The following is a 26,716-nucleotide window of genomic DNA, read 5'->3' on the forward strand; positions in this document are numbered from 1 at the left end:
GCCTCCAATAAGGCCATCTGAATAGATGCTTGACTGGCATCTCCATATTTCAATTTGCTTTTCTTGTAGATAGTTCCCTTTCTTTGACTAGGAAGTCTTCACAGGAGGCACTTGAGCTATAGATATCTTATCTCCTGCTATGTGAGATGCAGAAGCTTTTCCAAACCAGAAATGAGTAGGTAGACATGGTCCTAAATGTCTGTACTTTCTTTCCTTCCATCTCTGCTATCAAACCTATCAATTTTTGATTAGGTTCTTCATCTTTTTTTTATACCTTGATAAAAGCAACAAGGAGCAGCCAACACAGGAAATTTTCACTTTTTTCCAAATACTTTCCTTAGAGCTTTAGGTTAGGTAAGCACTTGTTGTTGCCCTCCGATTTATTACAAGCAATTGACTTGCAAAATATTTGACCACAGCATCCAAGAATTCCAGATTTCAAGTTTAACTGCCAATCTAATGTCACATAGTTTGGGTTTCTCTTATGACAATCTGACTGCAAGGTACTAACTGCTAAATAGTAACGGTGGTCTGCACTGTTAAGAATAAAAGAATCAAAAAAAATCTTAAGGACTATAGATTTTCATTTCTTAAGGACTATAGATGTTTATTTATTATAGAACGTCCATAAAACATTCTAAGGAGGGTGTTGTAGGGGGTTAGCAATTAGTAGCTTTATAACCTTCAGCATGTGACTTCCTGGTCATCAATATTTAAGCCTAAAGAGCATGGAGGCACACACATAGAAGTCTAAAGGAGACAGGTATGACTTCTGTTCACACAACATTTGTGAGAATTTAGTCATGTTAGATAAATCTAAGGGGTCTGGGGAATATATTGCCATATAGCTTAGCTACAATTCTATTAGTATGAAAGAAGGTAAGAACATATTCTAATCGACAGTACTGTCAACCTTTTTTATGACTGTCAGGCATTTCAAATAGTTTTGTGCTCAAACCTAACATGTCAAAAACAGAACTCATTCTTTTTCCCTCAATCTAGCTCTTCTTTCTGTCCTTTCTACATTTATTAATGGCACTACCATTTTTGTAGTTAACCCTGCACAATATTGGAGTTATTCTTGGCTCTTTCCTTTCTCTAGTTACCCTATCCAACAGGTTGCCAGGAAATTGTTTGTTCTGCCTGGCTTGTGTCCTCCACAATCTGTCTCTTCCTTTCTGTTTCCACATCACCAATTTAGGTCAGCCTTCATCACCACTCCAATTATTGTGATGACTTCTTGAGTTGTCTGCAAAGTTCCAAATGTTTCCCTATTTTCCATATAACCTGATGAATTAATCTTTCCAAAGTGCATCTCTGAACTACCTATTTTCTGTTCAATGGTTCTTCAGAGCCTGCTCAAAATTAAACACAAATTAGCCTGTTGTGCAATCTGAGTGGCCTTGTCTTCCATGCCTTTGGGTTTTACACCAAACTTTCCCAACAGGGTTAGCGGCCAATGCCAAAATACGTCCCATGTTTTCCCACTTTCAAGCTTTTGCTTTTCTGCACCTTGAAATGTACTTTTACGCTATTTCTTGAGTTAGCACAGGATGAAACATAGCCTCTGGGTACATGATTTTGAACCTCAGCCCCACCACTAACTTTTTGACCCCAACAAGTTGTTTCACATCTCTAAGCCTGTTTCTTCACTTATAAAAGAAGATTATGACAACAACTTCACACAAGGTTGTTGTGAGAAATAAATACAATGACTTATATCAAGTGCCTGATGTATAATAAGTGCTTGACTAAGATTAATTTGCTTTCTCCTTCCATCTATTGAAATTGTGCCTGCTTGAAGTACAGTATTACCTCCTCCACTAAGCCTGTACATCACTAGTGATATCACAGATAAATCCTCAAACACCAATGTGCTGTGGTTGGGCCTGCTTTCTGCACCTCTGCTATTGCTTTAAGAAAAGCATGTCATGGGTACCTCATTAGTCCATGGAGAATAAAAAGCATATATAGTAGATCTGATCACAGCCTGTAGTTTGGAACCAAGCCAAGCCGAGGCCAGTCTGGTACAGCCAGAGCTTAGTCAACATATAAATGTGGGTCTGAGAATAAATGATTTGTTATCAAAACCACAATGAGATACCATCTCACATCAGTTAGAATGGTGATCATTAAAAAGTCAGGAAACAACAGATGCTGGAGAGGATGTGGAGACATAGGAATCCTTTTATGTGGCAATTCCTCAAGGATCTAGAACCAGAAATACCATTTAACCCAGCAATCCCATTACTGAGTATACACCCAAAGGATTATAAATCTTTCTACTACAAAGACACATGCACACATATGTTTATTGCAGCACTATTTACAATATCAAAGACTTGGAACCAACCCAAATGCCCATCAATGATAGACTGGATACAGAAAATGTGGCACATATACACGATGGAGTACTATGCAGCCATAAAAAACAATGAGTTCATGTCATTTGCGGACATGGATGAAGCTGGAAACCATCATTCTTGGCAAACTAACACAGGAACAGAAAACCAAACACCACATGTTCTTACTCGTAAGTGGGAGCTGAACAATGAGAACACAGGGAGGGGAATATCACACACCAGGGCCTGTTGGGGGTGGTGGGGAAGGGGAGGGATAGCATTAGGACAATTACGTAATGCATGTAGGGCTTAAAACCTAGATGATGGGTTGATGGATGCAGCAAACCACCATGGCACATGTATACCTACATAACAAACCTGCACAGTTTGCACATGTATCCCAGAACTTAAAGTTACAATAATAAAAAAGATGCAAAAAAATAAAATAATAAATAATTTTAAAAAGAATAAATGATTTGTTGTCGTAGGCCATTGAATTTAGAGTGCTTTCTCAGGAAGCATCTTTGCAACAAAACCGATGGATACACATTGTTATACTAAATACACCCAACACACACTTAATAAATTGTTTAAAATTTGACTTAAATAAGTCACAAGTACAATCATAACAGTGCTAAATATGCTCCCTTAAAGTTCTTCTTTCTTTTTTTGTTTTTAATGAGAAAATGGTATCAGAAGAAAAAAAATATAAGATCTTCAGATTTTTTTCATGTCAGAAACTTATGATTTAAAAACCAGCACCTCAATGAAGCTGTTTAGCATCAATAAGTCAGTCATCCTGAAAATGGCAATAATCAATTAATGGCATTGCAGAGCACATAGAATATGTAGTATACTTCTCTTTAAGATAACTCATGTAGAACAGAATGGAAATTCAATTTAAATTGTACTTTGAAATTTTATGAAATTCTTACAACAAAAATGGTAACAGCTAACATTTACTGACCACCTAATATACCACATACCAAACACAATACACTGCTATGTTCAAATATAATTTACAAATTAGCTCTGTGAAATAGGTATTATTTTCCCCCGAGTTTAAATTACTTGCCTCAGGTCACAAATGTAGTACAGGTCAGAGCCATGATGCAAAAACAGACATGCCTGACTCTGAAAATCATCCTCTTTCCTCTGTGCCACACACTGAGAAGAAAATTGAATTTATTGAGACTTAGTCAGAGGAGTTTCAAAAGTAACCTTACTTACAAGTTTTTAAAAGTAAATTGTGTCAATTCTCTATATTTAGCTTTGATTAAACCTGGATTTGATATATACAGCCCACTTCTGTTTAACTAGAGGCCACTTTTTCAGCAATCTCTGAGATTCTGATGAGTTCATTCATCTACTCACTTAGTAAATAGAAAGTTATTGATCTTGAGCATGTTCCACATACTGTTTTGGAAACTAGGGAAATGAAAATGAGAACCCATGGCCTCTATCTGCAGGGAATTTACAGTCTAATTGGGAGACGGACATTCAAACAAATAATTACTCAAACTCAATACCAATTAGAAAAATGCTAATTAAACAAGATTTATACCCATCAGATTGGCAAGTATGAAAATGCTGTACAATGCTAAGTGTTCACAGGGATGTGAAAACTCCAAATGTGGGGGTCACGGTACTATAGTACACTCTTGAGGTTTATTTTGATTATATTAAACTTTAAACATCTGGGTGAAACCTAAGTGGAGATATCCAGTAGGAAATTGCATATAACAAGTTTAGAGCTCAAAGAGGTCTTTCCAATGAAAGTTTAATTGTAGGGGTTTTCCATGGTTAAGGCCATGGAAGCCAAAAACAAAACAAAACAAAACAAAAAATGCTGAAAGTTCTCTGAGCAGAGAAGTTTCAAAGTCTGGGCACAAAATGTCATGTCTGCAGTCAAAACTGGGTGAAACATGTTTATCATGAGTTATTACAATGCCAACCTAAAGAAAAGGATGTGATTAAATGAGGTAAAGTGTTGGACGCAAATCTGCAAATGAGAGATTAAGCTTTGAGTCAGATGACCCAGGGGCTGAATCCATCTTCAGACTGAACAGCTTTCCTTTCTTTGGATTTTGAGTGTCTCTGAGAGTTTTGTTTTGTTTTGTTTTGTTTTGTTTTTTGAGACAGAGTCTTGCTCTGTCGCCCAGGCTGGAGTGCAGTGGCACGATCTCGGCTCACTGCAACCTCCGCCTCCCAGGTTCAAGCAATTCTCCTGCCTCAGCCTCCTGAGTAGCTGGGATTACAGGTGCCCGCCACCACGCCTAGCTAATTTTTTTTTGCATTTTTAGTAGAGATAGGGTTTCACCATGTTGGTCAGGCTTGTCTCGAGCCCCTGACCTCGTGATCCACCCGCCTCGGCCTCCCAAAGTGCTGGGATTATAGGTGTGAGCCACCGCGCCCGGCCTCTGAGAGTTTTATGAAAACTACATGTCCTTCCCCAGAGCAAAGAAGAAATATATTTTCGAAAGTCATTTCAGAGTGTTATGCATCCTCTGATGAACCCCAGGTTCAAAATACCTAGCAAAGATTAATTGTTATTATGTGACTTACTTCTCTTTCAAACATTTTTTTCCTCTTTACCTAATCAAGTTTTTCCATAATCTATAAACTGGTGGCAATGGAGTTCACTGCAGATGATAGGTAAGGTGATCTTGGCATCCAGGTTTATTGCATTGTGGGATAGACTCATGGCTATACTCGACTGTCTCATTAAGTTTTGAGTAAAAATGGAGAACTAACTGATCTTGTACTTGTTCCTAGAAATCCATATAAAAAGAGCCCTGAGTTTTATTTTTTCATTTTCTTGTCTTTTTGTTCATATGATGTGTTAGGCTGCTGTTTATAAAGCTATCTTCCAGACTCCATTTCTGAGGCCAGGTGGCATATTAATAGTGACAAAGAAACTGATCTTGTGCCTCCTGAATGAGGGTATTAAATGCCTATTTGAGAAACGTTACATAGCAGATTTAATTCCATGGGCTAGGTGACTGCCATTTTGAGTAATGATACAGTAAAAATCTAAAACCTTGATAATAAATGGTGAAAACTCTCTAGATAAACAGTACCTTCCTCTCTCAAAAAATTATGAAAATTGATGATGGAAAAGGATATTTAATCAATGAACTTGTGGATTGTCAGCTTCATACTATGCTTGAAAATATTTTTTCCAGTTCAGTTTTAAGTCTAAAATAATGGCTTTTTTACTTTTTCTTTTCTCTCTTGGAGTGGAGGCATTTACTTCTGATATTAATTATTTTAACAAATATCTAGAACATACTTTTACTTTCCTCTATCTATGAACAAAGTAACACAATAAAGTAAAAAGGGTCCTAGATTGAAATTAGAATATCAGGGATCAAATCTCACTCTACACAACAGCTGTGTGTGTTTTTGTTTTGTTTTGTTTTGTTTTGTTTGAGACAGAGTTTTGCTCTTATTGCCCAGGCTGGAGGGCAATGGCATAATCTCGGCTCACTGCAGCCTCCGCCTCCCAAGTTCAAGCAATTCTCCTGCCTCAGGCTCCTGAGTAGCTGGGATTACAGGCATCTGCCACCACACCAGCTAATTTTTTGTATTTTTAGTAGAGACGGGATTTTGCCATGTTGGCCAGGCTGGTCTCGAACTCCTGGCCTTAGGTGATCCACCTGCTTTGGCCTCCCAAAGTGCTAGGATTACAGGCATAAACCACCACTCCCGGCGACGGCTGTGTGTCTTGGAGCAAGTTCTTATACCTCCCTGATGTTCTGATTTGGAAACTCAGGACAATACTTTCCCTTACTTTCTGCTAAGAAAGAAACTATTTCCCAATACTTTCTGCTAAGATTGTTCCAAGGATCAAATGAAGTAAAGTACATACAAAGCAATTTTGTCAAGCTTAAGGTTTTATATTTCTATTTTATTATCAACATTTAAATAAAAATCTGATGCTCAGATAAGTCTTGAACAAATATTCAACCTTGTTACAAGCTAGGATCCAAGATGGTGATTTTCAATTCCCTCCTCTTCCTCTGTGGTGGAATATCTGAGCTCACTTGGTACAGTGATGGGTACTTGGATAAACTGCTTGAAGATTGTGTGTGTAAGGGTGAAATGGGAGATACTGCCTGGACCCCCAAAAGGCCAGCTAGACGAAGGTTTGATGATTTTTTTAGCCACCTAATAAAAATGGAGAACCCCATTAACTACAGAGCTTTTTGTTTTGAAAAGCATTATTTACAAATTTGGGGCCACAGCTGGGTTGATTAGTTTGATTAGCTTGTTAGTAATGTTGGATGTGGATCTTGGCATATTTGGTTGCCCCGATAAGTGCACCAGCATCATAAGTCATAGTGGAGCTATGAAAGGCAGGGAGAAAGAGAGAGAGAAAACCTAATGTCTGGTCATTAAAGAAGGGATTTCAGATGAAAATAAAAACATCCAATGGAGAATTGCATTAAGTTGTTTGCTCTGCTCTGTTCTATGAGATGTGAACTATCTGCTCAGTCCCCCGTGAAATCTTCATTACATTCTCTTGCTCAGCGTTTCGTGGAGGAGGGTTTGCTCTGGGTCAGAATGCTGCAAATCCCAGAGTTCTGCATCTAGGCTGAGGTGGAACCAAACTAGAGGCTGCTCCCTGGAGGGCAGCCAGACAAGAGTTACATGAAGATTAACAGAGACAAAGAGTGCAACACTGAGTTCCATAAGTATCAGTAATCATTTTATTGTTGTAACCTGCCATCTCCTGAGTCTGACCGGCAACAACTAACAACCTAACTTCCCAGAGAAGGAAGGAGTGGCAGTGTTATGTATGCCATATGGCCTTTTGCCTCCTTACCATGGTTACAACATCTGTTTAGCTCTTTAAAGCAATGTGGTTAAGAAAGGGACACATTGAATGTGTTCTGTTTCTATTATTAGGCTTTATATTTCTTATATTTTTATTTTCCTGTATTATTAAGCTGTATTTTTCCTTCCGTTTTCAATCAAGATGTATCTCACCATACTTTAGAATTATCCTTGTAGAACATTCTCTCTTGTCATTATAGTTATTCATTCTAATACACCATAGAAGTAACCATCTTTCTTTGATAAGAAAACAGCATGAAACTGTGGAGTTTAAAAACAAACAAGAAAACAAGCTTAGGCATGTGAAAGATTCATTTATCAAAGCCCTTAATTTTTGTGGATTTTATTTAAAAATAAATTTGAATTCACCTTTGGCTACCTATTGCTTTATCTGCAGAATATACACCTTTATCCACCATGTACCCAAGGCTAGATGTTTGCTTTTACCTCAGTATTCCTAATAAAAATCTTTGGCTAGATATAATGACTGGTTTGTAAGGCATCTAATAAATAAATAAATAAATAAATAAACATATATACACACACACACATGCATCTCTATATATATATACATATAAGATATATGCATCATGTATATATACATAAGACATATGTGTGTATATATATATCTTTAAGAGCATAGTAATTAACATAACACAATACTTTTTTACTATGCTTACAGCCTAGAAATAAAAAAAGGTGGATTTTTTGTTTTCACAGACATTGAAACTTAGAGGGGCTGAACTTAAGGAATAGGAACTGGAAGAGCCTAAACATCCTTCAATGTGAGGGATTCCTTTCACAACAAGGAATTTTCCTCTGCAATGCCAACATGCCTTCACTGGGAGACACCTCTGTTCTTTACTGATGTGATAGAGACTCACAGATATATAGAAAGAGAATTCCAACTTCCTAACTTTTGACTCACCTATATATAAGCCTGCAGGTGAGTCAAAAGTTAGGAAGCTGGAATTCTCTTTCTATATATCTATGAGTCTCTATCATATCACAGGTATATAGAAAGAGAATTCCAACTTCCTAACTTTGGAATTCTCTTCTATAACTTGTAATTCTCTTTCTATATATCTGTGAGTCCCTATCATATCACAGATATATAGAAAGAGAATTCCAATTTCCTAACTTTTGACTCACCTGCACTCCAGCCTGGGTGACAGAGACAGACTCCATTTAAAAAAAAAAAAAAGACAGCAAAGATTAAATTACTGTGGTTATTATGCAACACTCTTCACTCTATAGGTGATGGGTTGTGAGTGATGTAGTGCATTATCCAATCTATTGCAGCCAATCATACCATCATAGACTTATGACACAGGTTCACCTCTCAGGGCAACCAAATATACCATGACCGACAACCACCATTACTACCAAACTAATCGGAAACTGAAGGTTGTTTTAAAGTGTTGATTGGATTTCTACTTTATACTATTAAACCACTCGATAAAAGATAAAGAAAATAATCATTTTATGTTGAAAGATTAAAGATAAACACAATATTTTAGATTTGATTGTTAAGGAAAGGACACTAAATGCAGGTAGGTTTTGACAAAGATTCTTAGGTGATATGCTGGGTCAGCAGGAAAGAGTTTTATGTCCAGTTATCAATGGCCACTGTGAATGTAGGAAAGGTGCTCATACCACATATTTTTCACCTGTTAAAATTAAAAATTTTACATTTTTATAGTTCATTAAAATTTTAATTACAGTGAATCAATAAATATGATGTCTATAATACTGTCAGATATCATTGTATATTTTTCTGATAATAGGTGATGAATGATCCATTATTAGAGCAATTTTAATTGTTCATTAAACGTATGCCTTGATAGTGAAAATAGAACCATGAAGGAATAACTAGGATCTAAAGAAAAAAGGTGAGAGTGAAAGAAAGTGAAAGATTTATATTCTTGGTGAATTTAATTACTGTGATTTGGGGAGCACAATGCCCCAAAAACAAAGAGTATTCTTCTTAATCTATGACCCATGACTTCTCTTCCAGAAAAAAAAAAACTTTGTCCACAATGTACGTTTTCATTGATTCTTATCTTCCCACTCTTGTAGCTAAGGTTTTAAAAGTGATCACTTTTATGTTTTTTACAGACTTGTTTAAAAATCCAGGATGTGTTGAAGGTTTCTCATGTCCTGAATTATTTTTGATTTCCAGGATCTAGAAATCTGATATTTCTGATTTTACCAGAAATAGTTCTCAGATTCTTCAAAGCCTGAAATTACATTAACTTTTCTTACAGTTAGACCCAAGATCTTGATGTTCAATATTACAAAGTTTCTCAGTGTATCTTTTCTAATAACCAGTGAATTTATAGCTTCATTGGTTAACAAAATACTACTACTAGAACACATTTTTATAATGCCTTCCAGTTTAGAAAGTACTTCCTCTTCGGTAATGGTGAAGCAACAGATACAAAAACTAATAAACAATGCATACAAGTAGTATACTATGAAAATATGGAATCAGTTGACAGTTCTACATTGAGATCTAGAAGTAGATTAAGTAGCTAGAATTAAAAGATGAACATTCTGAAGTTAAATATATTTTCACCTCAACATTGTGGCCATGCTTACTATGTCTTATTTAGGAATAGTTATTATTCACTGTGAAACTGGCGAAACAAAAACGTCAATTAACTAGCTTGTAAGATGAAAATGTCATTACTCTTATTTATTATTATTTGAGTTTTGGCCACATTCTTACCATACCTCTGAACCACTTCTGATCTCTCCCCTCTCTCCTTATAATTTGTAATCTGCTTTAACCAATTCAATGTGGTTTATTGAAGACGAGAAAGTTAGATCTTCTAAAGACTAAAAAGATTTTATTAGGAAATGATTACAGCATGAATAAGTCAAGAGTCTTACTAAAAATACCTATCTAGAGATGAGAAATTTTTTAAAACTTATAAAAAATGTAATATATCTCAAGAATTATTTTTGAGTATTAAAAAATGTAATGAGGTTTCCAGAGATTCTAATTTTAAGAATTATGAAAATTCAAAGATCACATTGGGAGTAGATTTTTAACTGAAAGAATATTTTTAAAATGCATCTTGAAAAAGTCTAATCATAAACCCAAATCCAGAAGAAACTGCACTAATTTTTGAAACTTTCAACCTTTGTTTTTACTGTAAAATTAATTGGATTTGGGGTGCAGGGAGAGAAAAAATATATTAACTAAAATATTAGTAAATTGAACCAAATCCAAATGGGTGTTTATAAGAATATTCTTCAAATCAAATGATGACATTTAATCTTGACCCCTACATTGTTCTTTTGAGACAATAATCGTACCTACTAGATAGGGCTAATCATCACATAGTTTTTCCAGTATATAATCACTATGTTTTTGCTAAGTAGTATTAGCAAAATACTACTGCTAGAATGCATTTTTTAATAATGCTTTCCAATTTGCAAAACACTTCCCTTACCTCCCCTATTTATTCCTAGCAATATCTGTGTGAGATTGTAGGCAGGGTACTTCAATTTCTGCATTTAGAAATTGGGAATCAAGATATTAGGTGATTTGACCAAGACTACAAATGTACTATGGAGCAGCAGATGGAAAAGAAACACAGATAACCTGCCTCTGATTTCCATGCTGTCTCTATCTTAATGCTCTCATCTTTGGTACCTCCTATTAGCTAAAGGTGCCCCGATGAGAATGTGACAGCTTTTAAGCATAATGAAACGTAGTACTGAATGGAAAGTATTCTAATTCTCAAGACTCATATATATATATGAATTTATCTTCTAAAAATTGTCTACTAAAAAATATTCACTTGTGTATTACACTCTTCTCTATTTGCTTCATGTTCTTTCACCCACAAAGTGTGTAACTATGGACAACTCTAGATATTATTCATTCATTCAGCAACTACTTAATGAGTGCCTACTGTTTGCCTGGTACTGTTCTTGATATTGAGGATGTAGCGTCAGCAGTGAACAAAACAGACACAAACCCAGCTCCTATTTTAGTGTGGGGAGATAAATATCTAATAAAGATTAAAGTATAAGTATGAATTAAATTAAAAATTTAATTTATAGTAATTGCTTTATAGTACAGCAATTTTAATTATAGTAATTTTAAAATTATGGTAAATTCTCTAATTATAGTAATTGCTATAGAAAGAAAAAAAAACAAGAAAGAGAAATAGGGAGTGATAAAAAGCTGGGGAGTTGGGAGACATGAACGAAAAAGGAGGTGAGGGCCTGGAGGAGATCTCGGGAATGGAGTTCATAGTAAAGCAGAGTTCTAAGACTCCAAGGTAAAAATGTACATGGAGGGGTGAAGGAATGGCAAAAACTCTGGCTCAATAAGAAATGAAAGTCAGCAATAATGGAGAACCAGATGAAATGAGGCATTATGGATCATTTTAAGAACTTTAGTGTTTAAGTGTAAAACCTCAGAAGAAAAAAATTCACTTTCCAATCAATAGCTAGATAGACCTATTTTTATACTGATTCAAAACTCTAAGATAATGTTCCTCTATTCTTCCTCATTTCATAAACTTTAAATAAGAAGGATGGGCAAGGCAGCACAATCATAGTCCCATTAAATGCTGAAATATAATTTAGTAGTGGCTTTAAATATGATAATTTAGAAACTGTAAAGTGTAAAAAAAATTGTTTCAGCTAAATTCATATTCCTTGGAAAATGAGCAGATGCCTACTACCCACGATGAATTACATACTGTGGTAAACAATAAATAGAATGCATTCATAGGAAAAGGTTCATATGCCGATGAAAGAGTACTAAAACTGAAGTCAAATAAGAAGGCTTGACTACAGATTCGAACACGTGTGATCCTGGGCAAATCACAGCACTTATGTGAATCTCCATTCCTCCTACCTGTTTTGTCTCCCTTCAAAGACTATCATGAAGATCAAATGAGACTATATGTTTATTTGCGTAAAAGCACTAAAAATCACTGTAGCTCTAGAATAAATTATTATAAATAATAGTAGTGATATAACTCAGAAATACTCGAATGACAAGAAAGTGAATTTATATGAGTAACTTAGAGTAACTGGTATTGTTTACTGCAGAGGATTTTTCCTGCCTTCTTGTTAAATGAAGATATTGCCCAGAATTAGAATTCCATCCAATCTTGTTCTCCTCGTCTTACTCAGCTTACATACTTTCCCTGAGCTCCAGACCCATATTTAAAGAAGAGTATTGAATATGTCCATAAATGTATACACCTCAAAATTAATATTTACCAAATAAAGTTTATCTTTCTACCACACTACCACCCCCATGTGGTCCCTCTCTCAGTGAATAGAATGATCATCTAACCAATTTCTCAAGTTAAAAGTTTAACAGTGTTCATGTACTCCTCCCTATCCCTCATTGTCACCATTCATTTTAGAGCACTGATTCTAGAGTCAACGCTGAATGACTGTAACCTTGGTAGAGCCAAGATTAATTTCATGGCTAGATTACTAGTCATGAGAGCCCAGCAAAATCATTTAAGCTCACTCTACTTCAATTTTCTTATCTGTAAAATGGGTATTGGATGTACTACTCCACAGGGTGCTTGTGAGGATTAAATACATATGCATGCACACAGACACACACACACACACACACACACACACATTGTGTGGTAAGTGCTAAATGATTGTATTATGTGTATTATTATCAAAACTTACAGAACTGCCCGCTAGCTCTGACCTTACTCTCCTCACCCATTACCATTATCTCACTGCAGGCTTTCATCATCTCCTACACGGTGACATTCTTCCCATCTTCTTCATAACTTTCACCACACCATAGTAGCAGATTGACTTGTCTGTCTCCCTTTCTGGACAATGGGCTCCTTAGTGCAGGGCCATCATTTATTTATTTTTGTATCCTTAAAGCCTAGTAATGAGTCTAGCACATGTTGTCTACTTAATACGCATTTGCTGGAAGGAAGAAGATGGGAGGGGGCGGAAGAAGACGGGGGGCGGAAAAGGGAGGGAGAAAGACGGGAAGGAAAGAGAAAGAAAGGAGAGAGAAGGAAAGGAGGGAGGGAGAGAATGAACGAAAGCTAAATGAAACGAAGAACAGGTACAGAAAAGAAAACAAAAGCAAGAGAAAGAATGAGAGAGGAAGAAGAAGGACTAGCCAGCTTTCTTTTCAACAGTTTCTTACTCTTACGAAATCCCATACTTAAGAAACTCCTTCCATACTGCTAGGAGAGTTATTCTTAAAAGCAAAATATTCACATTAAAATATCCATTAAGAAGTTTGGTTGACTCCTGAATAAAGAATAAAAAATAAAATTCATAGCATGGAACTTCTGATTTTAAATTATCTTTCCAAATTCAACCTCTGCTACCACTTCTCTATCCATATGTCCTATACTCTAGCCACCCTGTCTTGCCATTCTCTAAGTACATCAGAAATTTCGTCCACTCATTGTTTTTTTCGTTCCCTGGATTGCTCACCCTCTTCTTTGCCTGGCAAACTTTTATTCATCCTCTAATTCCCAGCTCAGATATCTTTTACATGGTGAAAATTTTTTAGATTCCCATAAATTTAGGTTTTCTACAGAATTTCCTTCATCCTTCCACGGTAACACATCTGGTTAAGTAGTTTATTTTTAAATATAATGATATAATACATATAGTCTGATGTTCCTTAAGATCAAGGATTGTGTCTTATTTCCATAACTTCTGACACACAAGGGGCTCTCCATGGCTATTTCTTGGATGAACAAATGAATGAATGAATGAAGGCACTGACCTTCTCTATTTTGTTTCTATGAAAAGCAGTGGTTCCCAAAACTCAGTCTTTAGACAAGGGTCATGTGATTCCAAAAGAATTAAAAAATCTTATCATCAGAGATTATGAATCAATAGATCTTAAATGCAGCCTAGTAATCTGTATTTTAACAAGATCATCAGGTAAGATCACTTGTGCCAGTTTTTCCCTGCACAAATATGTCCAGCTAAAGGGATAGGAGCTGAAATAGAGTTCAGGTGCCTTTCTTCATGCCAATTTTGTGTCTTGTAAGAGAAAGGTGAATAGATTCTAATATACAATAAATCACTGTGGACACTAGTGAGGCCTTTTTAGGAGGATTCTGAATTTAATTAGAAATAAAGAATGTATTGATCATATAAGCAGTTAACCTGTAACAGTATACAAAAGCGATTTGTGGAGATCTTTTTCAAATAAGCAGTTGGTCATCATTTTAGGATATTTTAAAACAACTGCTGGAAGATAGGATTTGAACAAGATGTCCTTATACATCCTTGCTTTCAATACACAACTAAATATTAATTCCAAGAAATAGTTGTATATAATCTTTTGTTTAACACAATTCAGCTAAAACAGCTGTATAAGAACCCCAGAACTTGAATCATCACAAGGATTTTGAGTTTCAAAATGAAGGTAGTATGGGAATCTGTTTAAACATTAAGATCAACTAGTCTTCAAGGCTTCAAGTCAATTTCTCACAATACAGTTTTCCTGTATACTCATCTTAAATGGTTTATCAAATTATCACTCAGATCTATAATGGAAAATTTGAGAAATCTTTGAAAATCTTCATGTATTTAGATACTTTTCATATCTCTGATTGTATCAAGTGCTTCCATGCACCAATGCCTTTATACTTGTTACCCCCTCTGTCTTGCCAGTTCATCCCTTCTCCCTTCTCCTGGCAATATTTCACTCGTCCTTCAAACCCAGCTGAAATATGTAGTCATTTAAAAACTATATTTGGCATTGCCTCATTGCTATAATTTAACAAAATAAAGCCAACCTCTGAGAGTGAGAGAGAGAGAGAGAGACAGAGGAGAGAAAGCTGCTTTAAAATTTAAGAGCTTAAATCCCCAGATCAATGACTTCTAAATTAATAAAATATATTTTGCTAAAAAGGAAATACAGTGCCATAGAAATGAACACATAGGCATTGTATGTATACAATTACATAATCAATGTACAATAGTCAGTATAACTGCAAGTTCAATGTAAAAGCTAGAGCTTTGGAGCTGAGCAAGCTGTAGGATTAGAATCTAGGGCCTGACATTTACCAGTTGTGGGAGCTTAAACAACTCATATAATATCTCTCTGTTTTAGGTCTCTTGAAGTGAAAACAGTACTAATTTGACCTCATTTTATATGGTATGAGGACTAAATTAAACAATGAATGTGAAAGGGTAGCCCTGGATGCAAAAATGGCTGAGAAATAGCCAATGGGAGATAGTTAATGATGTTATCCAGGAAGTGTCATGGTATCCAGACTTTTCCTGAACTAGAGGCAATCTATTTTCAGCTCGTACTTCAATAATGAAGTTACTTCTCCCACCAAAAACAGTAATTTCCCAGGTAGAATGCAGAATAAAGAATGTTGATCAAGTGGAATACAGAGAGCACTAATGTCAGAGGTGCTATGAGGAAAAAACACAAGGCCATTTCTGAATAACTAATGCTAGATCCTTATGCAGCATGGAGTGAAGAAAGCAAATTGTTCCTAATAATAAATGAATAATGTTTCTAAAATGAACTTTCAGGAAATGCAGAGCCTAGCGTTGCTTTGTAAATATGTTTTAAAACAAAACATGGCTGGGCAGGGTGGCTTACACCTGTAATCCCAGCACTTTGGGAGGCCAAGGGGGGTGAATCACCTGAGGTAACGAGTTCAAGACCAGCCAGGCCAACATGGTAAAACCCCATCTCTATTAAAACCACAAAAATTAGCCGGGCATGGTAGCTGGCACCTGTAATCCCAGCTACTCAGGAGGCTGAGGCACAAGAATCCCTTGAACCCCGGAGGTGGAGGTTGCAGTGAGCCGATTGTGTCACTGCACTGCAGCCTGGGTGGCAGAGTAAGACTATGCCTCGAGAAAAACAAAACAAGACAACAACAACAACAACAAAAAGCAGAACAAAATATGACTCTCCCAGCACATGCACTCAACCATTAGTCAACATGCATTTACTTAACTCCCCACTTGGTGTAGGGCTCTGTGACTACAATGGGAAAGATGCCCAGAGCCTGTGGCAGAGACCAGCCCAGGATGCACAGAAGGACTGGCAGAACCTGAGTAACAAGAGTAAAATACAAATATAAGCCCGACTAGCTCTATCTTCTTTGTTTAACCAAATAAAACCACTTTAGTTAAGCATAGTTAGCCCTGTGGTGATGAAAGGGAACTTGAAATTAACATCAGGACAGTTTGATTATACATAATTTGCCTTTTAATTGTCTAGCAAGGTCTCACTAGTGTTGGTATAGTCTTTCTCAATACCTTTTTTCCATTTTCACAAAATTCAAAAGTTCCCCCAGTTATTGTTTTATATTCTCTCTGAACTAAATGCTCCTTACCTATCCATTGCAGTAACATTTCTGGTATTCACAATAATTATATCAGCTAATCAATATACCAGTACAGAATACAGTCAGGGAAAGAAATTTTCATACCAGCCCATCTGTAAGGTTCTCAAAGCAGTTTGTGAAAAAATAAAAAAAAAATTACCAAGGAATATTAATCAGGCTCATTCATTCATATCCTTCTACTTTATTATTGTAGATCATAAATTCTACCTGAATTCCCAGGTTTCTTAAGGCAAGATAAGTAATGTTTTAGCACTAAGCTTAAACATAGACTGTGTGTAATTGACTAAAGATTGAAAATGTTTCTGCTAGAATCTAAGTCTGAAAAAAAGGGGAAATAAAATAATTTGGAAGTTGCCTGTACTGTGCCTGAACTCAGTAGAACACCATGACCCAGGGCATTGAAAGACAGAAATATTTTAGGCAATTTGATTTAGAAAAATCACAAGCCTATTTGGCTTGAAGCCATTGCTCCTCCAACCTTACTTCATACAAATAAATAACAGAAAAATTGAAGATTGTAAAGTAAGTTTAGAAGAAGCCTTGAATGACTTTTGGTGGAATATTATGTACCCAAAACACAAGGGGTTTAAATTAGTACCTTAAAATGTTCCATTTACCACACATCAAAGGAAGTAAGAGTCTGTTTTTGGTTTCTGTTCAGCTTCATTCCTCCAAATCTTTGACCAGCTGAACTGCCTGTTCCAGGTCATCAAACTCCTTAATAATTTAAACTCCCAAATTCAGACTGAGATAGGATATAGCTGGCTACAGATTGCTGGCAATTCATGTAGAAGAAAAAATACTGCTACACATAGAGTCACATGTGCATGCATGTATACGAACCATGCACAGACACAATTTCTTCTAAAACACAGAGGAAATCTATATTACCACAAAGATAAACATAAAGAGGAATTTTAATTGGTAAGCCAACATATGGCAACTATGTAAAAGCCTGAGTTGAGTTTCAAATTTTAAATTCTTCACAGTCTTTCCCATATGAACCCGTCATTTTACCTCGCCTAGGATCTCTGGTTCAAATATGGTCCTACAATTCTACTGGCTATAGATAAAACGAAGTAGGCCTGACTTTCTCAATTTGAACTCTAAAGAAAAGTCTGTTCCATAAGATACTGTTACACAGAGAGAAAAGAGCCTCATGGTCAAACTGGGCACTACTTAGTTAAATAAAGCTGAATGAGTTTTTGGTTTTTGTTTGCTAACTAGTGGGTTTTCTCACAAATGTTAATGAGCATTGTTCCTTAGATGTTAAATTGTGAATTGGGAAGTGGGTGCAGAGCCAACACTAAATGTGGCAACACTAAATGTGGCTTTTCCCAAAGGTGTCTGAACATCCCGTGGAGGTGTTATAAGCCACATATAATGAGAAACTGCTAAACATTTGCATTTAGCAGCCCCCGCCACACCAGCTTTTCCCTTCCAGTACCCTTTAACTAACTCCTCCCCACTCTCCTAGTTATCATTTCTCCCATTGCCCAATAAGCTCCAGGTGCCCTCATGCTGCCCAGGACCTCTTTAGTGACTGGAGGCTAATTTTCCTCCAAATGTAGGCAATTGTTCAATTTGATTCTCTCAATTTCTTTTCTTTATTTATAACAATAACAAAAGCTAGGATTCTTTTGTTGTTTGCTATACATTAGATATGGGATATGCGTTATATTTTTCATATTTTTAAATTAAAAATGTTCATAATACAATATCTGACTCATATAAGAGACTATATGTATCATGTATGTTAATTAATTAAAATAATCCAGCAAACAGATTAATAATAATAGTATAATAAGTACATTAGTGTCTACCTATGTTCCTCTCGTCTCCAGTCCTCCTGCTACCACAGGTAACTGCTATAATAATTTTAGGATATATTTTTCCTTGATTTTTAAATTTTTAAATTTTTCAAATATGTATTTGTCACTAAACAATATTTGTTTACTTTTGCTTATTTCTGAGATACATAATAGTAGAATTATACTCTATGTAATCTTTAATGACTTGAATTTTTCCCTAATATTTTCTAAGATAGAGCCAAATTGTGTGTACAGCTGGAACTCATTCTTTTTTGCTGCTATATAACATTCTATTTCATGAATATATAACAATTTATGTATTTTCCTGTTGGTGGACATGTAAGGTGTTTCTAACCATTTTAATATTACAAATAGTAACACTATGAATATTCTTGCATATGTACAAGATTTTCTTTAGGGTACGTAATTAGGAGAAAAATAATAAATTCTATTACATGAGACTATTAAACTTTAAACATAAATCTAAAGCAGACTGTACCAATTTATATCCCCACGAATTACATATATGTGTGTCTATGCATGTGTGTGATGTGTGTATATATGTGTGTGTGTGTGTGTGTGTGTGTGTGTGTATGAATACTTATTAGACCTCCTCATCAATAACAGTTGAGGTTATCTTATTTGGTGGATACAAGTTCAGAATTGTTATCAAATCTTAGTGAATTAAGCCTGTTATTGTAGCAGGAAGAGCAGCAGACAAAACCCCTCAGACACCGAGTTAAAGAAGGAAGGGGTTTATTTGGCCGGGAGCATCAGCAAGACTCCTGTCTCAAGAGCTGAGCTCCCCAAGTGAGCAATTCCTGTCCCTTTTAAGGGCTCACAGCTCTAAGGGGGTCCACGTGAGAGGGTCATGATTGATTGAGCAAGCAGGGAGTACGGGACTGGAGGCTGCATGCACCAGTAATCAGAATGGAACAGAACAGGACAGGGATTTTCACAGTGCTTTTCCATACAATGTCTGGAATCTATAGATAACATAACTGGGTAGGTCAGGGGTTGACCTTTAACTACCAGGCCCAGGGTGCAACACTGAGCTGTCTGCCTGTGGATTTCATTTGTGCCTTCTAGTTTTTACTTCTTCTTTCTTTGGAGGCAGAAATTGGGCATCAGACATTATGAGGGGTGGTCTCCGCCCTTATTACCATTATACATTGATCCTCTCTTTGCCATTTAATTCTTTTTATCAGAGATGTATTTTTTCTGATTTTGATATAGCTATCCTAACCTAGCTTTTCCTTTTCTTTTCAGTTAGTATTTGCCTGGTATATCTTTTTCTAATCTTAACTTTCAAGTTTTATTGTCTTTACATTTCTTGGTCTTCAAAAATAACATACAAGCAACTTATATTTTTACCTGCCAGTTTCAGTTCATTTATGTTTACTATGATCACTGATCTATTTGGATTTGTTATACAAGTATTTGGATATATTTGTCACATCTTTTTTATATGTTTTTTTTGCTCCTCAATTTCATTTTCATGGAATGCTTTTGGCTGTTATACACTTTTTCTTTTGTGGTTAATTATTCAGCATCTTTTTTTTATTATACTTTAAGTTCTAGGGTACATGTGCACAACGTGCAGGTTGGTTACATAGGTATACATGTGCCATGTTGGTTTGCTGCACCCATTAACTCATCATTTACATTAGGTATTAATTATTCAGCATCTTAAGACCTTAAGCAACAAAAGAACTCTAGAATCTTGTTATCCAGAGTGTGGTCTCACCTGGGAGCTCATTTGAAAGGTACATTCTCAGCCCCACTAGACAAGCTGCTGTAGCTATCCAGCTGAAAAAGTTTAGACTCTATCCAAAATTTGGTTTGGGTTCAGTCTGATGATGTCACAAGAACATTCCCCCCTCCCCCTACACACACACACACACACACACACACACACACACACACACACACACACACAAAGAGGGCCTAAAAATGTTTACTCCTCACATAATGAAGCTTACTGGAGAAAGTAGGGTGTATTGAATTAAGTCCAAAAATGGCTGCAAAGATAAAGGAAAGGCAACTGGCTTGGTGTTTTGTGTGGAGAGCAGTGGGCACTATACTTGGTGCTGTGAGCAGGGTGTATAGACCACAATTACCACCACTGGAAGTCTTTTTTCATTTGATTTGGATTTTTTTAACAGAATTTCATGCCTCTCGGTGAGCTTTCTCTTTGAGCTGTGCCAGTTTATGCTGCATTTGCTGAGTCCTACCAAGCCTTTGTTATAGATTTAATGGATCTAAGTCAGACATTTTAACTGACATTTAGAGCCAGGCGATGGTATTGGAGCCCTTGTTAAAGTGACCCTGGCTCTTGTGCTTTATCCCAGACCTGTGTAAGTCTCAGGAAAAATCATATGTCTTGATTCTAGCATAAGCTCAGGACGACTTTTACCCTGGGCCCCATGGTCACATGCCTCAACCAGGTGTTATCTCCACTCTATAGCACACTCAAAGGAAATACTGATATCCACTGGGTGGTCACTTGCATGGAAAAGTAGTTACTATGTGGCATACTGAAGTCACACTCCTAAATGCAAATACATCCTATTTTTGCTGCTGCTGCTGCTGCTGCCTATGCCTCTGTCACCAGAAAATATCCTGATCCTCAAGGTTGTAAGGAAAATACCTATTGCACCCCTGTGGCACAGCCAAAGGCTAATTCTACCACCGCCATGAGACAGGCCCCTAGTGCTGATGGTGCTGGTTTGAGAATCTCTTGAAGAATCTCTTATTTAAAAATATGAGCAGAGTAGAGAGTACCTCCTCACCTCCAAAGTAATCCCATAACCACCAAGATGGCCAGCAAGCAGGCAGGCAAGAAGGAAGGAAGAAATAAAGGAAGTACCAAAAAAAGAAAGAAAGAAAAGAAAGAAACTTGGATACAAGAGGAAGAAACAAACAAACGAAAGTGAAACAGAGGTCCAAAATTTGACCCAATTGGAAATCCAAAATTTACTTAAAGAATTTACATACAAAAAATAAGAATGCTGATTAGCTTTTGCACATCTAAAATACAAGTTCTAAATTAACTTTAAAAGCTGCTGAAATATATCAACTGGCAAATCTTATGGATTTCATCCATATTGTGGCCTAAATTAGTTGTACCTGAGGATCCCACTAAATTTAAACAAGGTACACCCTATAATCTTAAGTGAGTTACTGAACATAAAAGAGAACAAAGAGTTATGTGTCACCTTAATTACCAGAACTATCGCCTTGCCTAAATTTCCATGATCATAGCATCCATTGCTTTAAAATATCCCATAGTAGGCATGAATGCTTTAAGCCAATAGCTAATAAACTAAAATTAAATTTTATCCCTTATAAACCATATTTACAAAATAAGACCCTATGGATGATCCCTCTCTACTTAAATAGTTAATACTGCCTAATGTAAATTAAAACAGAAACTTCAAAAATTAAAATCATTATATAAGACCTATTTGAAGAAGAGTGATTATCCCCATTGTGTCTCTATTTAACAGCACAATTTGGCCTGTTCTTAAAGTTGGAAAAAATCAGTGGTGCCTCACAGGGCTTAACCACAGTCTTAAAACTGTGATCTCCCCCATTAAGGCACTCATATGCAATATTATTGAAATTACTGGCTCCATCTACTCAGAAAATTGTACTAAGAGGTGACAGCATGCCGGCAGCCCTCGCTCACTCTTGGCGTTTCCTTGGCCTCAGTGCCCACTCTGGTCATGTTTGAGGAGCCCTTCAGCCCACCGCTGCACTGTGGGAGCCCCTCTCTGGGCTGGCTGAGGCCAGAGCTGGCTCCCTCTGTTTGCAGGAAGGTGTGGAGGGAGAGGCGCAGGCAGGAACTGGGGCTGAGTGAGGCGCTTGTGGGCCAGCGCAAGTTCTGGGTGGGTGTGGGCTTGGCGGGCCCCACACTCAGAGTGGCCAGCCAGTGCCACCGGTCCCAGGCAGTGAGTGGCTTAGCACCTGGGCCAGCAGCTGCAGAGGGTGCGCCAGGTCCCCCAGCAGTGCTGGCCAGCCAGCGCTGCACTTGAATTCTTGCCAGGCCTCAGCTGCCTCCCCGCAGGGCAGGGCTCAAGACCTGTAGCCCGCCATGCCTGAGTCTCCCCCCAACCCTCACCATGGGCTCCTGTGTGTCCTGAGCTTCCCTGATGAGTGCTGTCCCCTGCTCTGCAGCACCTGGTCCCATTGACTGCCCAAGGGCTGAGGGGTGCGGGCCATGGCATGGGACTGGTGGGCAGCTCCACCTGCAGCTCTGGTGCAGGATCCACTAGGTGAAGCCAGCTGGGCTCCTGAGTCTAGTGGGGACTTGGAGAACCTTTATATCTAGCTAAGGGATTGTAAATACACCAGTCAGCACTCTGTGTCTAGCTCAAGGTTTGTAAACACACCAATCAGCACTCTGTGTCTAGCTCAAGGTTTGTAAATGCACCAGTCAGTGCTCTGTGTCTAGCTAATCTAGTGAGGACTTGGAGAATCTTTATGTCTAGCTAAGGGATTGTAAATACACCAGTCAGCACTCTGTGTCTAGCTCAAGGTTTGTAAACACACCAATCAGCACCCTGTGTCTAGCTCAAGGTTTGTAAATGCACAAATCAGTGCTCTGTGTCTAGCTAATCTGGTGGGGATTTGGAGAACTTTTGTGTCTAGCTCAGGGATTGTAAATGCACCAATCAGCACCCTGTCAAAATGGACCAATCGTCTCTCTGTAAAACAGACCAATCAGCTCTCTGTAAAATGGACCAAACAGCAGGATGTGGGTAGGGCCAGGCCAGATAAGGGAATAAAAGCAGGCTGCCCAAGCCAGCAGTGGCAACCTGCTCAGGTCCCCTTCCACACTGTGGAAGCTTTGTTCTTTCACTCTTTGCAATAAATCCTGCTGCTGTTCACTCTTTGGGTCTGCACTACCTTTATGAGCTGTAACACTCACCATGAAGGTCTGCAGCTTCACTCCTGAGGCCAGCGAGACCACGAACCCACCGGGAGGAATGAACAACTCCAGGTGGGAGGAGCGAACAACTCCAGACATGCCACCTCAAGAGCTGTAACACTCACCACAAAGGTCTGCAGCTTCACTCCTGAAGCTGGTGAGTCCACGAAGCCACCAGAAGGAAGAAACTCTGAACACATCTGAACATCAGAAGGAACAAACTCTAGACACACCACCTTTAAGAACTGTCACACTCACTGCGAGCGTCTTTGGCTTCATTCTTGAAGTCAGTGAGACCAAGAACCCACTAATTCTGGACACATTTTGGCAACAACGAAGGGACTATCACCTATCGCCAAGCGATGAGACTATCGCCAAGTGGTGAGACCATCGCCTATCACTGAGTGGTGAGACTGTCACCTATCGCCAAGCAGTGAGTACCATCGGACCCCTTTTGCTTGCTATTCTGTCCTATTTTTCCTTAGAATTCAGGGGCTAAATACCGGGCACCTCTCAGCCAGTTAAAAGCAACCAGCATGGCCACCAGACTAAAGACACGGGTGTCAGGCTTTCTAGGAAAGGGCTCTCTAACAACTCCTGACTCTTTGGAGTTGGGAGCATGGGTTTGCCTAGAACCAGCTTCCGCTTTTCCTGTACTTCTGGGCTGAGCCGAGGGTCAACAGAGAGGAAAGCCATGCAGCTCCGGGGTCCCAACAACAAGTTGGTTGACCCTGCGGCCATGAGCAGAACTCTCAAAGGCATGTTGCCAAAGTGAGACTCGCCCATCTATCCTATCTATCCTGACCTTTGCCCCCTGGGTCCTAATGCCTGCCAGACAAACTTCCTCTCACCTCTCTTCTCCAAGGTTAGTCTAAAAATCACTACCTGTCTCTGGTGCTTTTCTAGTTTCTCCTATAAGAATGATTTCTAGTATAAACTCCAGGGCTCTGTTATGTTCTTTAGCCACTCAGGCTCACCAATAAGAACGACATAATTTTTGCCCAAAACCCCATCGTAGTGGGGACTACCTGGAATTTTAGGATCCCTCCTCAGACTAACAGGCCTAACAAAAGCTATTCCTGAAGCTAGGATATGAGGAGTCTCAGAAATTGTATCCTTCCTATTCATATAAGTGAGGACAAAAGGTATCACTCTTCCAACTCTGGAGATCCATTCCCTCCCTCAGGGTATGGCACTTCACTTAATTTTTGGGGCATAACATCTTTATAGGACACAGGTAAAGTCCCAATACTAACAGGAGAATGCTGAGGACTCCAACAGGTTTTCGAGAATGTGTCGGTAAGGGCCACTAAATCCGATTTTTCTTGGTTCTCCTTGTGGTCTAGGAGGACAGGCAAGGGTGCAGGTTTTCGAGAATGCGTTGGTAAGGGCCCCTAAATCCGATCTTCCTCAGTCCACCATGTGGTCTGAGAGGAAAACTAGTGCTTCTGATGCTGCATCAGTGAGTGCAACTATTCTGATCAGCAGGGTCCAGGGATTGTTGTGGGTTCTTGGGCAGGAGGAGAAACAAAACAAACCAAAAGAATGGGCAATTTTGTCTTTCAGATGGGAAACACTCATGCATCAACAGGCTCACCCTTGAAATGCATCCTAAGCCATTGGGACCAGTTTGACCCACAAACCCTGAAAGAAAGGAAGCTCATTTTTTTCTGCACTACAGCTTGGCCCCAATATTCTCTCTCTGATGGGGAAAAATGGCCACCTGAAGGAAGTATAAATTACAAGACTACCCTGCAGCTTGACCTTTTCTGTAAGAGGGAAGGCAAATGGAGTGAAATACCTTATGTCCAAGCTTTCTTTTCATTGAGGGAGAATACATAACTATGCAAAGCTTACAATTTACATCCCAAAGGAGGACCTCTCAGCTTACCCCCATATCCTAGCCTCCCTATAGCTCCCCTTCCTATTAATGATAAACTTCCTCTAATCTCCCCTGCCCAGAAGGAAATAAGCAAAGAAATCTCCAAAGGATCAAAAACTCCCCCAGGCTATCAGTTATGTCCCCTTCAAGCTGGAGGGGGAGGGGAATTTGGCCCAACCCAGGTACATGTCCCCTTCTCCCTCTCTGATTTAAAGCAGATTAAGGCAGACCTGGAGAAGTTTTCAGATGATCCTGATAGGTACATAGATGTCCTACAAGGTCTAGGGCAAACCTTCAACCTCGCTTGGAGAGATGTCATGCTACTGTTAGATCAAACTCTGGCCTTTGATTAAAAGAATGCGGCTTTAGCTGCAGCCCGAGAGTTTGGAGATACCTGGTATCTTAGCCAAGTAAATGATAGAATGACACCCGAAGAAAGGGACAAATTCCCTACCGAGCAGCAAGCCATCCCCAGTATGGATCCCCACTGGGACCTTGACTCAGATCATGAGGACTGGAGTTGTAAACATCTGTTGACCTGTGTTCTAGAAGGACTAAGGAGAATTAGAAAAAAACCCATGAATTGTTCAATGATGTCCACCATAACTAAGGGAAAGGAAGAAAATCCTTCTGCCTTCCTTGAGCCGCTACAGGCGGCCTTAAGAAAATATACTCCCCTGCCACCCGACTCACTCAAGGGTCAATTGATTCTAAAAGATAAGTTTATTACCCAATCAGCTGCAGATATCAGGAGAAAGCTCCAAAAGCAAGCCCTGGGCCCTGAACAAAATCTAGAGGCATTATTAAACCTGGCAACCTTGGTGTTCTATAATAGGGACCAAGAGGAACAGGTCCAAAAGGAAAAGCAAGATCAGAGAAAGGCCGCAGCCTTAGTCATGGCCATCAGACAAACAAACCTTGCTGGTTCAGAGAGGACAGAAAATGGAGCAGGCCAATCACCCGGTAGGGCTTGTTATCACTGTAGTTTACTTGGACACTTTAAAAAGGATTGTCCAATGAGAAACAAGCTGCCCCCTCGTTGATGTCCACTATGCCGAGGCAATCACTGGAAGGTGCAATGCCCCAGAGGATGAAAGTTCTCTGGGTCAGAAGCCCCCAACCACATGATCCAACAACAGGACTGAGGGTGCCTCGGGCAAGCGCCAGCTCATGTCATCACCCTCACTGAGCCCTGGGTATGTTTAACCATTGAGGGCCAGGAAATTGACTTCCTCCTTGACACTGGCGCAGCCTTCTCAGTGTTAATCTCCTGTCCTGGACAACTGCCCTCAAGGTCCGTTACCATCTGAGGAATCCTGGGACAGCCTGTAACCAGGTATTTCTCCCACCTCCTCAGTTGTAATTGGGAGAATTTCCTCTTTTCACATGCCTTTCTTTTTATGCCTGAAAGTCCCACACCCTTATTAGGGAGGGATATATTAGCCAAGGCTGGAGCCATTATCTACATGAATATGGGGAACAAGTTACCCATTTGTTATCCCCTACTTGAGGAGGGAATCAACCCTGAAGTCTGGGCATTGGAA

Source organism: Nomascus leucogenys, chromosome 15 (genome assembly GCF_006542625.1).
Source record: "Nomascus leucogenys isolate Asia chromosome 15, Asia_NLE_v1, whole genome shotgun sequence".
NCBI lineage: Eukaryota > Metazoa > Chordata > Mammalia > Primates > Hylobatidae > Nomascus > Nomascus leucogenys.